The sequence below is a fragment of the Triturus cristatus genome, chromosome 8 (genome assembly GCF_964204655.1).
Source record: "Triturus cristatus chromosome 8, aTriCri1.1, whole genome shotgun sequence".
Lineage (NCBI taxonomy): Eukaryota > Metazoa > Chordata > Amphibia > Caudata > Salamandridae > Triturus > Triturus cristatus.
The window spans coordinates 1476753269-1476767862 of record NC_140591.1 but is presented as its reverse complement, the minus strand read 5'-3'; the positions used below and the strand labels follow the sequence as shown (position 1 = coordinate 1476767862).

General features: G+C 45.4%; 1 protein-coding gene across 2 annotated transcripts in view; it reads left to right on the top strand.

Moving 5' to 3' along the window:
* Nucleotides 1–14237, top strand: part of FAM168A (family with sequence similarity 168 member A) — a 543728-nt gene extending 529491 nt beyond the window's left edge. The window contains exon 9 of one of the 2 annotated variants that reach the window (XM_085623317.1): nucleotides 13261–14237. The gene's annotated coding sequence lies outside the window, so the exon portion shown is untranslated. The remainder of the gene's footprint in view (nucleotides 1–13260) is intronic. The other variant, XM_085623316.1, reaches the window with a different exon arrangement.
* Nucleotides 14238–14594: the final 357 nt, after the last annotated feature.

Here is a 14594-nt window from a genome sequence, read left to right as displayed (position 1 = left end):
AGCTTGCACAACACATTACTCTCATTGGCAACATAGCAGAGAGCAACAAAAACCCTACTAACCAACACACTCCTACAAAAGTGACAATTCACACTATTTCAGGCCCCCAAAGCTATAAGAATGGCTTGGGCACGAGGTAATAGTCATTTTAAATGTATATTGAATTAATAATTAACTGTGGTTTTGGTTATCTCTAAATTAGCCAGACCTTGTGGCAGACTGTCACAATCACCGGTGTTGACAATTAAGTGCAGGTGCCGAGCACCGGAAACCACCGGCTCGAATTAAGCACTGCATGAATCCCAGAACCTTTCACTGACACTCGGTGTATGTCTGGCCCTGCTAAAGGAGAGATTGTCCAGAAGAAGCCAGCTGCGTTCCCTTTGTGGAACATCTATATGTTTGTGACTGCCATAGGAGTGAATCCAGATCTGTTCCGCGTCATGAGCAGTGTCGCAGCATCCGACTACAGCCCACAGTGGACTCCATATAAAGATCAAGAGCAGGAAGTAATCCGATCCTCTTCAGCACCTCTGCAAGGCCCAAAGGCCTGGTGCTGCAGCCCAACTTCAACAAAATCCAATGGAGGAAATACAGTTGCTGATAAAGTGAAAATCTAATCTCATCACTGAGGGACCCCCTACCAGAGGAGCAGAATAAATGTGTCAGATTAGGTTTAATCTGCCATGATTTGTGCCTGCCAAGTTATTTACATGCCACTACCTTAGTCCTGAGTTCAGCCACCGCCACAGTCTCATATCTTCATAGCAACGTGAGCAGGCAATGGAGCCTCACATACAAACCGGACTGACTTAGACATGCTGGATGTGTTCTGTAGCAGAAACATTGATGATTACTTACGTAATCCCATTATCCAATTGACACTGGTTAAGAAAACTGAAATAAACCAAATATCCTTATGTTCTGCAGATTGGAACTTTAATAGATTCATGTGCTTGTATCTCCTGCCATCGTGTGGATAGGTCTGGTACTGCCATTTAAAAATGTAAAACTTGCTTGTAGCTTATCAGGAAAAGTCTAAGGTGGATATGACATGAATGTGATGGGTAAAAACATTGAAAAATTCAAATGCACTTTGAAACTGAATGTGCTTAGTTAATAGGTGACATTAATCGGACTACCTTGTAAATGACCTATCATGCTAGGCACAACACCTCGGGGACATGCCAGAAAACTTGTTGGAGGTGATTTTTAACATGCATGTGGGGGTAAGGGCTAAGAGGAAAGATATCCTGATCAAACCTGTGCAAAGTTCTGGAATTTACCCAACAGGTCCAGCACTTTTCCCACAGGAAAGGTGTTGAAATTGACTGGGTAGCGAGCAGTGGGCTGAACCCTTATTTGGTTGGGCAAGTCTTTTATTTTCCTCAAACTGTCTCCCTCTGCTTCTCTGTAGAGTTCCACCTTTGTAAAGTTTGTGTAAATATTGGCTACACTTTAGGATACATAAAAGCCAGAAGAGTAGAGAGTGTAGTATGTGGAGGAAGATGTTGCATATTGCTATGGAGAGTTGGAATCTATGTTAAATTAATTGTCACCTCCTACTCTAGGGAGCTGCATTGCAGGAATCTTTTAAAACAATGTTTGGGCATACGCTAAAAGAGCTACACACCTCTGTAATAATGATGTTTAAGTCAGGCTTGCCTTAGTATTAAGGCATCTGTAGACTGGAAAAAACTGAAATTTTCAAGAGGCATTGAAGGCTGAGAACTTTGACAGAGGGAGAAACAAGAGGAGACACAAAAATGAGATATGGTGCCATTCCTGATCGATCTTGAGAACCTACCCCTGGAGTGGTGCCTCCCAGGCATTCCAAGCAATCATGACTCCATTCCAGACGTTGCTGTAGGTCTAGAGCAAGGGTATGGTCCTACCATCGGTTTTGCCATTCCAGAGCTAGAGGGTCAAGACCTTCCTTTTCAAAGCAGTCTTCAAGAGACAGCAAGATGCCAGATCACATTCTACTAGGTCTTCTTCATCTTCATCATGGGCTGCGATGTACTGCCCTACACTGACCGTCTTCCTTCCAGCGAAGATTTCACCAATTGATGATATCAACAATTTTCTGGAGGTCCTTGTTGGAAGGGGCGGGGGCGTAATAAACAAAGTATTACCCTTCCAGCGACTACTTCAACCACTTCTGTCATCTTTGAGCCACTGCATCAAAAATCTGTCTGGAGACCTCTGTTTCCATTACTGCCTTATCGTACACAACCATGCATGGAACTGTTCCTGCCTCTGCTAAAGCAGCCCCTCAAAAACTTCAAAAGAAGTACTGGGCTACAGAGTGGGGTCTACTGTTCCTCCGCATTATCTCAGCGGATCTAAAATACCACTTCACTGCTTCATCAGCCACAATTCCCCCAATATAAGGAGAGCAAACAAATTGGATTCTGTGAGGAAAAATAAATGTGTGCCACTTCTGACACTAAAATGAAAACCATATATGCCACCTCCCTGTTAAGCTGGTATGATAAGTCACTCGGACTCCCTACAACGTTTTGTTAATGACTTGCTCAGGGATCGCTGTAAAGATTTCTTGAAAGTCCATAATGAAGACATGGTGGTGTCCAACCAAGTTGTCTGTGCTGTGGCAGACCAGAACTTTGCACTAGTTTGTGGGCCAGATAATGCACCCCAACCTACCATCTTTGGGTTAGGCAGCCTGGCTCCCTCCCTCAAGACTGTATGGACTTTATAAGGGAAGCTAAATGCCTATCTACCAGAGCTTATCGTTCTTTTAAATGCGAGAGATTCCGGATCTGGTGTTCTCAGAACAGCTTTGTTCTATCTGCTGTCAAGAAGATGCTTTATGTCTAAATCTTGTTCATTTGGCCACATCAGGATTACAATTTTCTTCCATAAAAGTCCACCTGGCAGCCATGTTGCCTTAAAAAAATGTCTTGCACAAGCCTCTTTTTACAAGATCTCCGTGGTTAAGGAATTTCTGGAGGGCATTAAAATGTTTCCCCCTAAATTAGAGCCATGGAGTTAAATATTGTCCTTTCAGGACTCATGGGCTATCCATTAAAACCAGCCCTTAAGGCATCCATACAGCTTCTGTCCTGCAAGGCCACTTTCCCTGTGACTATCACATTTTCATGCAGGGTTAGTGAAATAAAGGCTCAGTGATCCCATGAGCCATATACAGTTTTCCAAAGTAATAGGGTGGTGATAAGGACTCCTCCTGAATTCCTTCCTAAAGTAGTTTCGGTTTTTGATGTAAACCAAATATTTACTTTTCCAATGTTCTTTCAGAACCCCTCTTCGCTGGCAGAGAGATCTCTCTCTATTCTTGATGTGAGAAGAGTCCTGACATTTTTTTCTAGACAAAAGTAAGGGTATCAGAAATTCCAAACAGTTGTTTCATTACATGCACGTCAGGCCACATCTGAACAATCTATGTGTAGAGGGATAGTTTCTTGCATTTGCCTTTGCTACCAGAAAGCAAATGAAACTTTGATTGGTAAACCAAAAGCCCGTTCAACCAGGGTAATGCAGCTACTGCTGCATTTTTAAGAAATATCCCTATTTCTGAGATCTGCAAAGCAGCCACTTGGAGTTCTATTCACACCAATATGCAAAGCTACTTTCTTCTCTGAGATTCTAGAACCGATGCAGAAGTAGGGCAAGTCCCACCCGGGGAAACTGCTTCTTCCAACAAGTAACTGCCTTCAAAGTGGGAGTCTCCCAATTATAACCAAATATCTACTCTTATCACTAACCCTATGATAAAAACTATTCCTCTCTCTGTTCTTAGCTGAAGAGTTTTGCTGTATTGTTTCCCAAAGTCTAAATCTGTATCTAAACCCATCTATAAACTTAACTCTCATGCACACCCTTACACTCACACTATATGCCTAACCTTTACCTTAACCAACCCTTACCCTAGCCTACTATATAACCATTTCACAAACCCATACCCTAACCATATAACAGTTGCTAATCTTAATCATGCAACCCAAGCCGTACTCTCACCATAGCTTAAAGACCTTAAACCCTTCCTTTCTGTTACCCTACACCTAATTCATGTCATTTTTCCAAATTTCCCCAAACAATTTTTTCTTTCACTTTAATGTTTCTCAATTTTGGTTACCTCACTCGGTTTCTTACTTTCCTTTGTTTCTTACTTTTTTTCTCACGTTTGACCTAACAGAATTGTCCCCATGATCTGCACAATGATGCATCAGTCACACCAGTTGGTCAAATGATAAAGCTTTTCTAAAAGGCATTTCTTGGAAACCTCTCCTAATGGATGAGCCCCCCACTATCTAAAAATCTTCTTCATTAGATACAGGCCAGTTAAGCCACTTATATCTAATAGTGGCATAAATTGAACAGTGCAAAATGTAAAGGTCACGTCTGACAGGCAGACATCGACCTGCCAGGGAGCAAGCTCTGGTGTGCCCTCCTTGTGGAATCTAGATTCAGACTCAGGCCTACTAAAAGCTGCTGCGATGCCATAATAATGTCACATTGTGCTCTTTAGAACGGCCCCTCAACAACAACAGTACTGAAGATACCACTATTAAAGAAGACCTCTAAAGTCGTTGGTATTCAGTTGTGGTTGTGTACCCTGCATTCTGTTCTAACATTTGACTGCCACACGTCTTTCAACCAAACCTTGAGATTCTTTGCGACAAACAAATACAATTAACCCAATAAAACAAGTATAAATCACAAGTTTCTTAAATCGCAGCCATTAATGACTTTGAAACAAACCCCACGGCCTTTTTGACCTTCATACTCTTATCAGAGGTGCTTGTTCACCACAGAGTTATGGCTGCGCTTCTCTTTGCTTTGGTTGACATTTTTACACCCTCTCGTGGGTCTTTGCGTTTTGTAGGCAAGTTTTCTTAAAACGCTGTGATCATCTGAATCAATTTTCATGCCTATTTTTAGAAGCTTGTTTGCAGGTACTGAATTTGCAGTTTCCAGCTAAGTAAGAACATTCTTTCCTTTCTAGTTGAGCTGTTTTCAAATGATATCAATTTTCTTTGTGCATTTTGAGAGTGCTTTCCGGGTGTGAGGCCTCAAACAGATGTTGATCCTAAAAGTGAGTGAGCCAGGTTGCTGGTGGAGGAAAGTCAGAAAAACTCTATGGCTACATTTATAACCTCAGAAACAGGGGTAGGACACTGTTGTGACTGATTTACTCTTTAACCCTCCTCGGCAGTTTGTCTTCTCTTGGGATTGTGTAGCATCTTGTGACTTTAGAAAGGAGAATATTGGCTTATTGGCTTCTGGGGTACTCGACCAGTGACCACCAAATAAGCCACTTAAAAAGGAAATCGATGATGAATGACAATGTGTTAATTAAACTAAACCACAGGCAATTACTCTGGGTGCCTTCATCTTATCAGTTTTTAACTTAACTTTTTCATGGATGACGTAAGGCATTGACATTAATGGTGGCAGGTTGTTGAGTTCAAGATTCTTCCTCAACCCATTTATTTGCAAAGCGGCCTCACTGCCGTATAAGTCGTGATGAATTAAAAAGAGAAGCATGAGGACAAATGGTGGAACCAGTCTTTCATTCTCAAGAAATGGACCTGACTACAGATGAGAAAATGAAAGGGCTTTTCTCCTTTTTAAAAGACCTTCAAACCCACCTCCAGGGTGAGCCTTGCTGACAACTAGCGAGAACTGTGTTGCAACATTTGTCTACAAAAATAGTTTGAAGCTAAAAGATTGCATATCGAATCACCGGACCCTCTGTGAACATCATCGTTCATTCTTGCAGTCCTGGAAAATATTACAGATGGTACCTGTAACCTATTTTGGTCAACTGCAACCGGTTGGACATCTGATCTGTTGCGGGAAAAGATACATGCACTGTTAGACCCGGCCTTGTGGCATGGCCATCCCTGGCCACACCCCCTGACCCGTACACCTCATTCAGTCCCCAGTACACGGCCTAGCCGGTCCTGCCCACCAGGGCCCACACACACCCGACCCGGACTTCCCTGTCCGTGCCCTCCATCTTCCCAGCACCACCGGGCCCGCGTGCGCACTTCCTGCACCTACGATGGCCACCCGGCCCCAGCACAACCCCGGCCTAGAGGCGCCACCCCGGCTGGGGAACATTGCGCTCCCATAGAGGGAGAGAGGGAGGAGCAGTTTCCATCACACCTCTGGCCTCCCCTCGGGAGATGGGTTTCGATCGGCCCTCTGGCCTCCCTGAGGGCTGGCTCCACGCCTGCTGGGTGTCTGGGACTCCTCCCCACCCGGCCCTGAAAGGATCAAAGGACAACATGGCAGGAAACTCCAACGAGCGGCCCGAGGCGCTAAGACCCCTGCCTACACGGACCCCGGACATCAAAGAGGAGCTGACCTATATCAAGGGGTGCTCTGGGGCTATCTGGCAGATTCGACTCTGGAACGACGAGAGCCCTGCTGACGTGGTCGCGGCTCCCTTGCAACCTTGGAACACCTGAGCCCTGCTGAGTGACTCGCGGCTCCCCTGAAGATCGTAAGACCTCCGAACTTGTGCTGAGCCCTGCTGAGTGACTCGCGGCTCCCCTGAAGATCGTAAGACCTCCGAACTTGTGCTGAGCCCTGCTGAGTGACTCGCTGCTCCCCTGAAGATCGTAAGACCTCCGAACTGGTGCTGAGCCCTGCTGAGTGACTCGCGGCTCCCCTGAAGATCGTAAGAACTCCGAATTAGTGCTGAGCCCTGCTGAGTGACTCGCGGCTCCCCTGAAGATCGTAAGACCTCCGAACTTGTGCTTGAGCCCCGCTGAGTGACTCGCGGCTCCTAAAGACTCCTCTGGTCCGGCTGGACCGCAGCGTATCCCCTGGCTCGAGGATTGTGAGCTGTGCGTTGGGTACGTCCCTGCATCTATCCGGATCCCCCAAAGACTGTCCCGCTACCCCCTTCCCTACCGAGACTCTCTGAGCCCGTGCTCTATTTTGTACATATCGACCTTGGTGATCATAAAGATCTGACGAAGCTGAATAGATAAAGATCTGTTCCCAAGAACCTACCGTGTGGTGTCTTTGTCGTGTGGTGCCGTGTGTGCGATCTTAGATACGAGACTCTTCCCCCTGAGGAGTCTCCCGCCAGTGCCCGGCTACGATACCCCGAGGGTAGGTCTCAGAGTGTTCAGGTAACCTCCCTGACTCCCCTGGGGTCGCCTTCTAACATGCACTGTCCCAAAAATATCACTTTATACCAATATTTATTAAATATGAGAATGTAAAATGGTGCAGCCTAATAGACTGTACATTGGGGCAGCAAATGAGTGGTTTAACAATTATTTACTAAGCATTTCACACTATAACCACAGTGCAGAAGTTTTAGGTCACAATCAACACACCAGATTCACCAAGGAAACCCAATTCTTTATAAATCCGCTGATATTTAATTCGTACTCACAAGCACATAAAAGCACAATTATGAAACTGGTGGTAGGAGGTCTAATTCTCACCACCAGTTTGGAAAAGAATAGAACGGTAATGAGCGCGGAATAGGTGGAGGGGTGGTGAATATGTGGGGGAGGGATGAGGGGATGGTGATGTAGCTAGCGATAGTTTGCTTACCAAGCAGCCCAATAAGGGGTGGTAATTGGGACATGGAGAAGGGGCATCCATCCTGTAATCAATATAATGCAAATATAGTACAGAAACTGTTGTACATTTGCTACACCTTATCCCTCTAGAAGTAAGAACCATCATGAGGGGTAGAATCAGAATGCATCCAGTTAGGATCAGAGAACATGCATCCGGTTGCTGTCCAGAGGGTGGCACCTGTAGTCCGTCATGTCCGGGCCGATGCCTGCTAATGATAGTTGCATAGGGGTCCAGAACCAATCTTGCACGATGAGTCAATAACAAATCAGACCTATTCTCTTACTCGCACTGTTTCGACAGTAGGTGTTGCCATGACAGCAGACGTCATCCTACAGTCATATTTGTGAATGGTTCGGAGATCAGGCATTGTACATTCCAGAAATAGCACGTCTGCAGCAATCCCATCTGTTTATTAATGATAGACTCAGCAAAGTTATACCTTCCGATTCAGAATCGTGAATCATAAAGTATTAAAGGGGCAATACAGTGTAGAGGGAAAAAACGTTCTCTTTACTCCGTTCTGAATCACTACCAATCACCAACAATAGACATTCTAGAATGTTGCTTGGTTTAATGACATCTGCTGTGGTTTTGAGATAATTTTGACATCATTCACCAAATGACCACATTATTACAGTAGGTTCCCATTCTGCCTAATAAATGGTTTCCACTACCCCCCCCCCCCCCCCACTCCCCCCCGCCCATCATGATGCTGGCATTTTTCAATCGTGTACTCATCCTCTTTTTTTTTTTTACATAGCTTTTTATTGATTCAGTCATTTCCAACGGAAACAAAGCAACACAACATATCAAGGCCACATCATGTGGACAAACATGACACAATATAAAGGCATTCACATCCCACCATCTGAAAAAAAGTTGTATTGCGGTTACAGCACATTAAAGATTGCTATGGCTCTTTTGCTTAGGCACCCGCCGGCACCAGAGCACCACACAACGTTCCTTCCGTAAACTTCATGCCTTGGTAAAAGAAAACTGCAGCCACCTGGCATACTAAAAGCTTTCTCCTTACCTTGTGGTTCACGATGACTTTCGGCTACTCACTGTATGTGTCTCACTGTGCATTGCCAATGTTATGCGAATGATTATTGGTGCTCTCGTTTTAAATATACCAATGTGGTGTAACACTGTTAAAATTACAGTTAAAAGATTGAGTATAATTCTTTTTAATTTTTATTTTTTATTTTTAAAAGGATCGCTATGGGACGGGTCCTGAGATCCACGTGACCCACATCTTTTGATGCTTGTTTGCATATCCTCTCCATTTGTTATTTCCTCTTTGGCTCTGCAGCTGAAATCCATGACAGACAGATAGTAGAAGGGGTTCGGCAGAACCCCAGCATCTAGCAATGTCCCTTTTGGCACCAAGATAGCCAATGCCAGCTAGTAATCACCAGTGTCTTGTGGGGGCCTAACCTTCCATGATCCCTAGGAGTGCCACATATGGGTCCAGTGTTATGGAGGTTTGTATGAGGCGTGCATTAGTGGTGTGTATAGAGTTCCAGTAGACGGCTATGGCGAGACCGGTCCAGGTAACGTGGAAGACGGACCCATCTGTGCGCCTTCAGCACAGATACTTTGCTGAAACTGATCTTCCCATCCTCCAAAGTCAATCATTTCTATACTAGATGCGATGAAACTAGTTAGTGTGTAAGCCTCAGGTTGGAGAGGATGGATAAGATTCTCGGGCCGTCGTGGCTGTGCGCTGGTCATTTTCATCAAGGTCCGCTATCTCATTGGCCCAGTTCGCTTGCAGCTGTTGGAGAGGGTCGAGGGCATAAAGCAGGAGACACCGTTAAAGATGGGAGATACCCTCTGGCCCCAGTGGGTCCATTGTGAGCTTGATTTCCAAGGGGTTATAGTCTGGGCCCTCACTCAGCGCCCCCAGTGGGCTCCAGGGTGTGATGTACCTGGGCTCCAGGGTGTGATGTATCTGCAGGTAATTGAAGAACGTGGACCTGTGAAGCCCGTATTTCGCCTTGAGGTGGTCAACAGACACAATGTTTATCAATCTCCCACAGGCCTCATTGTGTTGAGATCCCGATTAGATCCCACCCATGGGACAGCTGCCTGAACCATGTACCTGCCCACAGAGTGGTCAGAGTTGTTGGCCTCCCCCACCATTTAATATGTAACAAGGCCGCACTTCAAGACAGTAGCGGAATCTTGAGGGTCTGCAGGAGGGAGGCCGAAAGGCGGTTTCCATCGAGTAGATAGTGTATACCCTAGTGCTCCAGCAGAGATCTCTCTAGTTGCCAGGCGACTTTGTGCTTTCCAAAAAGCCAGTCCCCTACCAGGACCTTCTGTGCTGTCCAATAGTTCTGCTGGATATCCGGCACATCAAGGCTGCACTCCCAAACTGGTGCTGTACATTTAGTGTATGAGACTCCTGGGGCCTTACCCCACCCCAAAGAACCTTGCGGACAAAGGCTGAAGTTCTTAGAAGAGTAGGGAGGAAGGATGTATGGGTGGTTGACCTGTAGCCTCAATGCATCTCCGTATATCTCAAGCATATGTATCAGGCAGGGCAAAGTTGTCTGGGGGGATTGCAAGTATGAGTGTGTCCACAGGAAAGAGCACTTTACTATCTTCCTGGTCGGCATCCCATCGGAAGCCCTGTGATTGGGCTTCCATTCTGACCCACTTTGCCAATGGTTCCATTACTAGTGCAAAGAGGAGGGGCGAGAGCAGGCAACCCTGTCGCGTCTCCTGCAGAATGCGGAAAAGGGAGGAGAGTCTCCTGGTAACACGTACCCTAGCACATGGGGAGTCATATAGGTCCTTGACTAGGGTTAGGAATTTGTGACCAATGTTCATTTGACAGAGTATTTGGAAGAGAAAAGGCCATTGGACACTGAACGCCTTTTCATAATTCACTAGAAGCAGAACCGTCAACTTGTGTAGGTGATGAAGTTGGGAAAGACCAGCCTGAAGTCTGCATGTACAGTGGCATGTGCACCTGCGGGGAATAAAACCATTTTGATCCTCATACTCCAGGGAATTTATGGCACCTGCAAGTCTGTTGGCCATGGTCTTGGCAAAGAGTTTGGATTCCACATTTTGTAGTGAGATGGGCCTATACGAGGTGCAGAGGTCAGAGGGCTTACCCAGCTTGAGCATAGTAGTGATTGTGGCAATCCTATGATGTGGTGGCATGGAACTGGGATGGCCCACCTTTTCAAATAGATGTAGCAGATGTGGTGCGAAGAGGAAAGAGAACCAATTATAGAATTCCACAGGGAATCCGATCGGTCGTGGGGTTTTGCACAACGGGATGTAGCAATAGCCACTTGGAAGAATACCTTGAGCATGACTGGGAATAGGAGCATGCATCTGAGATTTAAACCCCGTAGCTTCTACTTGACTTGGTCGAAAGACTTCCTTTGGTTCTGATCCAGCTTGGTGTAATCCAGGAAGATGACGTTTTTGGAGGATTCACATAGGGTCTTGCCCAGCGACCTAGCTGAGCATAGTATCTATTCCTCGTCCCTAAAGTTGAGGAAGTGAGCAATGATGGCTCGAGCTGGAGACCCAGGGGGCGGCTGCCGCACCAGTGCCCAATGATCTCACAAAATTAGGAAACAAATAGACCGTTGGTCCTCCGGGAGAAAATCTTTGAGCCAAGACTCAACATTTTTCTCATGGTTAGGCTCCTCCACCCCCTCAGGAAATCCCGCAAAGTGAAGGTTATTGTTTCAGTAACAACCCTCCACATCTTGTAGTCTTGTTGCCATTTTGCCTCCGTCATTTTGCTGTCTCCTTCGTGTGTTCCAATTTTGTCACCGTGTTCTCCAGGGAGGAGATCTGTCCCTCTGTCACTTAGCCCGTCGTGATGCGCAGGTCTTTTCGAAGGAGTGCAAAATCTATACCCACTTTGCTGATTTTGACCTTGAGGGAGAGTCTAGTCTCTTCTGTATAGCACATCGGAGAGTTTCATTATTGATGGCGGGGCCAATCCCAAGTCTCGGCGAGGACAAGGCGCCAACTGCCTGCAGAAGCAATTTGGCATATTTATCTAGTTTGCTCTACCAGACATGGGGCTTGTCTTTCGCCATTGCAGCTTCTTAGAGGTCATCTCGAGCTACCCCACTGTGAGCCCACCTGACCCTCCCTAAGGAGGTGGCACAAGCAGCCCAGGGTCCAGTAGGTGCAATATCTCCCGGCTTTAATCCGGGTGATGTCTGGAAGGGGCGTCCCAGTAGATTTTGTAAGATTAAGGCACTCCTTGGGAGCTTAAAAAGATATGACTGTCATCTTGCGCCGCCAGCCACACAAGCCACGGCACCCTCCTCTTCCTCTGTTCTGATGCCCCAATGACACTCATTGAGAAAATAATTAGTCATCATTGCCTGAATTTGAAGGCAATAACAGCTGTTAATTACCCTCTCCACACTTGTGGGACCGAGCTGGAGGCAACTGCACATACTGAGCAGTAAGTCACTATGTGGTCTTGGAAAAACTGCTCTGCTGCCATTCAGTGCTCTACTGCCATTTTTTTTCGAAGAGATTCTTTCCCCCTTCTCAGCCTGCTTGTATCTTTTTTCTGAAGCTCTTCTCCCAATGCTAGGCTCCTTCTCCCCTTGTCTCACTAAGGGAGAATGTGAGCTTGATCGCCTCAGACCAGTAAGAAAAGTAAAACAACAACCATGTCACCTTGTTTATTCTAACTTGTATGTGGCTTTTTTGGCTTTCTCCACAGGCTTTATTTCAGGTTCTAGACCCAAGGCCTCATGCGTGCTCTGTGGTAGCAAGACCTTGGTTCCACCGGTGGTTGATGCAGCATTTTGGTAATTAAGTCCATGTCCTTGACTGCAGTGAGATCACTGAAGCACTTCTCTTAAAGGCAAAAAAGCAATTAGGCCAGAGATAGCCCTATGGCTGGAGGTGGTCACATCATCAGTACCAAGATTTCCACCAGATGCAGCATGCACTGCCCCCTGGAAGGGGATCAGTACCGGCAGAGTCTACTCTTCCACAGCTTGCTTAAATGCCAGATTTTCAATCCTTGCAGAACCACAATGACAAGCAGATTGATGCTAGGCACTGCACTGGGTGAGGGTGAGAGGTTGCCCAACGCCTTCTTGTGTGGCTTCCAAACAATTAAATAATAAAAGTAATATATATTCACTCAAAGAATCATCGAATAGAGTGCAAAGACAAAATACAGAAAATGCATGGAGTGTGGCCTAGAACGAGAACCCTCTTTCATTTCATCAGAAGATTCATTTTTAATATGCTGCGTCCTGTGATGTTAAGTAGCAACTCACATTCACAGTTCTCATAAATCTTAAGTTTAGTCTCGGCTGGCTACTGTTTTCAGAATGTGAAGCGAGAGCTCATGCGCGTGCGTGGACTGCAGGAGATGGTAGGCACTGACACTCCCTCCTGTAACCCCTTACTGTATATTTGCTGTTCTTCCTAAAGTTGATTTGGTCGTGGAAGGGTAGTTCTTCAATAGAGCTACTTATCAGTGGCAAGTACTTTTTGCTTTATTTGTAGATCTCATCTAGGCCTGTTTGAAATTCTAGCCGCGGAACCTAAGCCTGCATCGAGTAGGGTGCGGGTGGTGATCTGTACAGTGCGTGCAAATGTTCATGGTGCTGCTGCACGTGTCTATCACTAACTCTCCACTGTTTCATTTTACAGATCTACAGTCAAACATTGTATGCAACTACTCAAGTCTTACATTGGTGCTGGAGCAACTGTTACAATGGCACCGCATCCGCAAGAACAAAACAGAAAAGGAAACCAGACTAATGCAAGGGTCACTTTATGCGTTCTTTGTGTTTTTTTTAAAGCCACATTTTTTTTATATTTTGCTCCTTTGCCACCTGTACCATTCACTCTTTCCGCAGGCTACCATTTCGTGGTGATGCCAAATTCACTCTGAGAATCGTCTTGCATTCTCTTAGTTTGGTCATCCGCACGTCAGTGTTACTTGATGTTGGCTAGGCGTAGTGGTGCAGAGGTAGGGAGCGAGGCTCTCGTGTTTTTCAGTAGTAGCATTGTAAATTTTACTTTTAAAATAAGAAAGGCTATTGGCCACAGCAAGAAATGGAACATGAGCCTGTTTTGTTTTCTCACAACCCTTTCAATTTCTTAAATAAATTCTAGCATTTAATTGATAATTAACATATAATGGTGTCTTCCAAGTACCATTTTAGATAGCTTATCGTTCTCCTTTCTGCATAAAGTGGTCATATGGCCAACAACAGAAGTACAGAGGCATTGTCATAACAGTTGCGTAACACCAGTCGTAGACAGTAGGAAAGTGATTATAGAGCAGGTCAGTGTTTTGCACGTTTTCTAGTCCTTTGTATTGTCAATGTCTGGGTGGGAGAAGAGGTCGGGAACATCGGCACAATATAGTGGCATAGGAGTAGATAATTTGGCATGTTAGAAAGGGCATCGCTACTTATTGGTTAACCTGTTGGCCTTTTCACATTTGGTACAAGTGTAACACTCAATTAGGTGAAGTGCCCAATATTCTAGGGAAAAAGGTGTGTTTCTCTTAATGAAAAAAAAGAGGGGGGGACCAAGTGTTGGTCAAGAACCTCTTGAATGAGGAGATTTGTTGGGATTCTGTACAGATGATCGAGCTGAGATAAATATACCATGGGCAGAAAAGTTGTATAACAGTAAATCTGTTTAACGTCATCAAAATAGCTCTGCAAATAATACATCATAACTATGTATGTTTTTTAAACTGCAATAGCTTTTACTACCTCCATGGACAAGGAGTGTTCCATAGGATTTTCAGGTGCATAAAGGCCTCATTAGCATGGAGTTTCTTCAGGCAGAGGTGTTGATTGGGTTGAAAGGAGGGAGCGATGTGTGTTGGAGGTATTCAGATGGAATATAACATTTCCCCTTCCCTGTCTGTCTTCCGCCATGTTGTACTTTGTCTTTCTTGAGATGCTTAGCCTTTCTGGTTGGACAAGGTGGTGCAGTCTCCATGAAAACAATCTGCAAGGTAATGC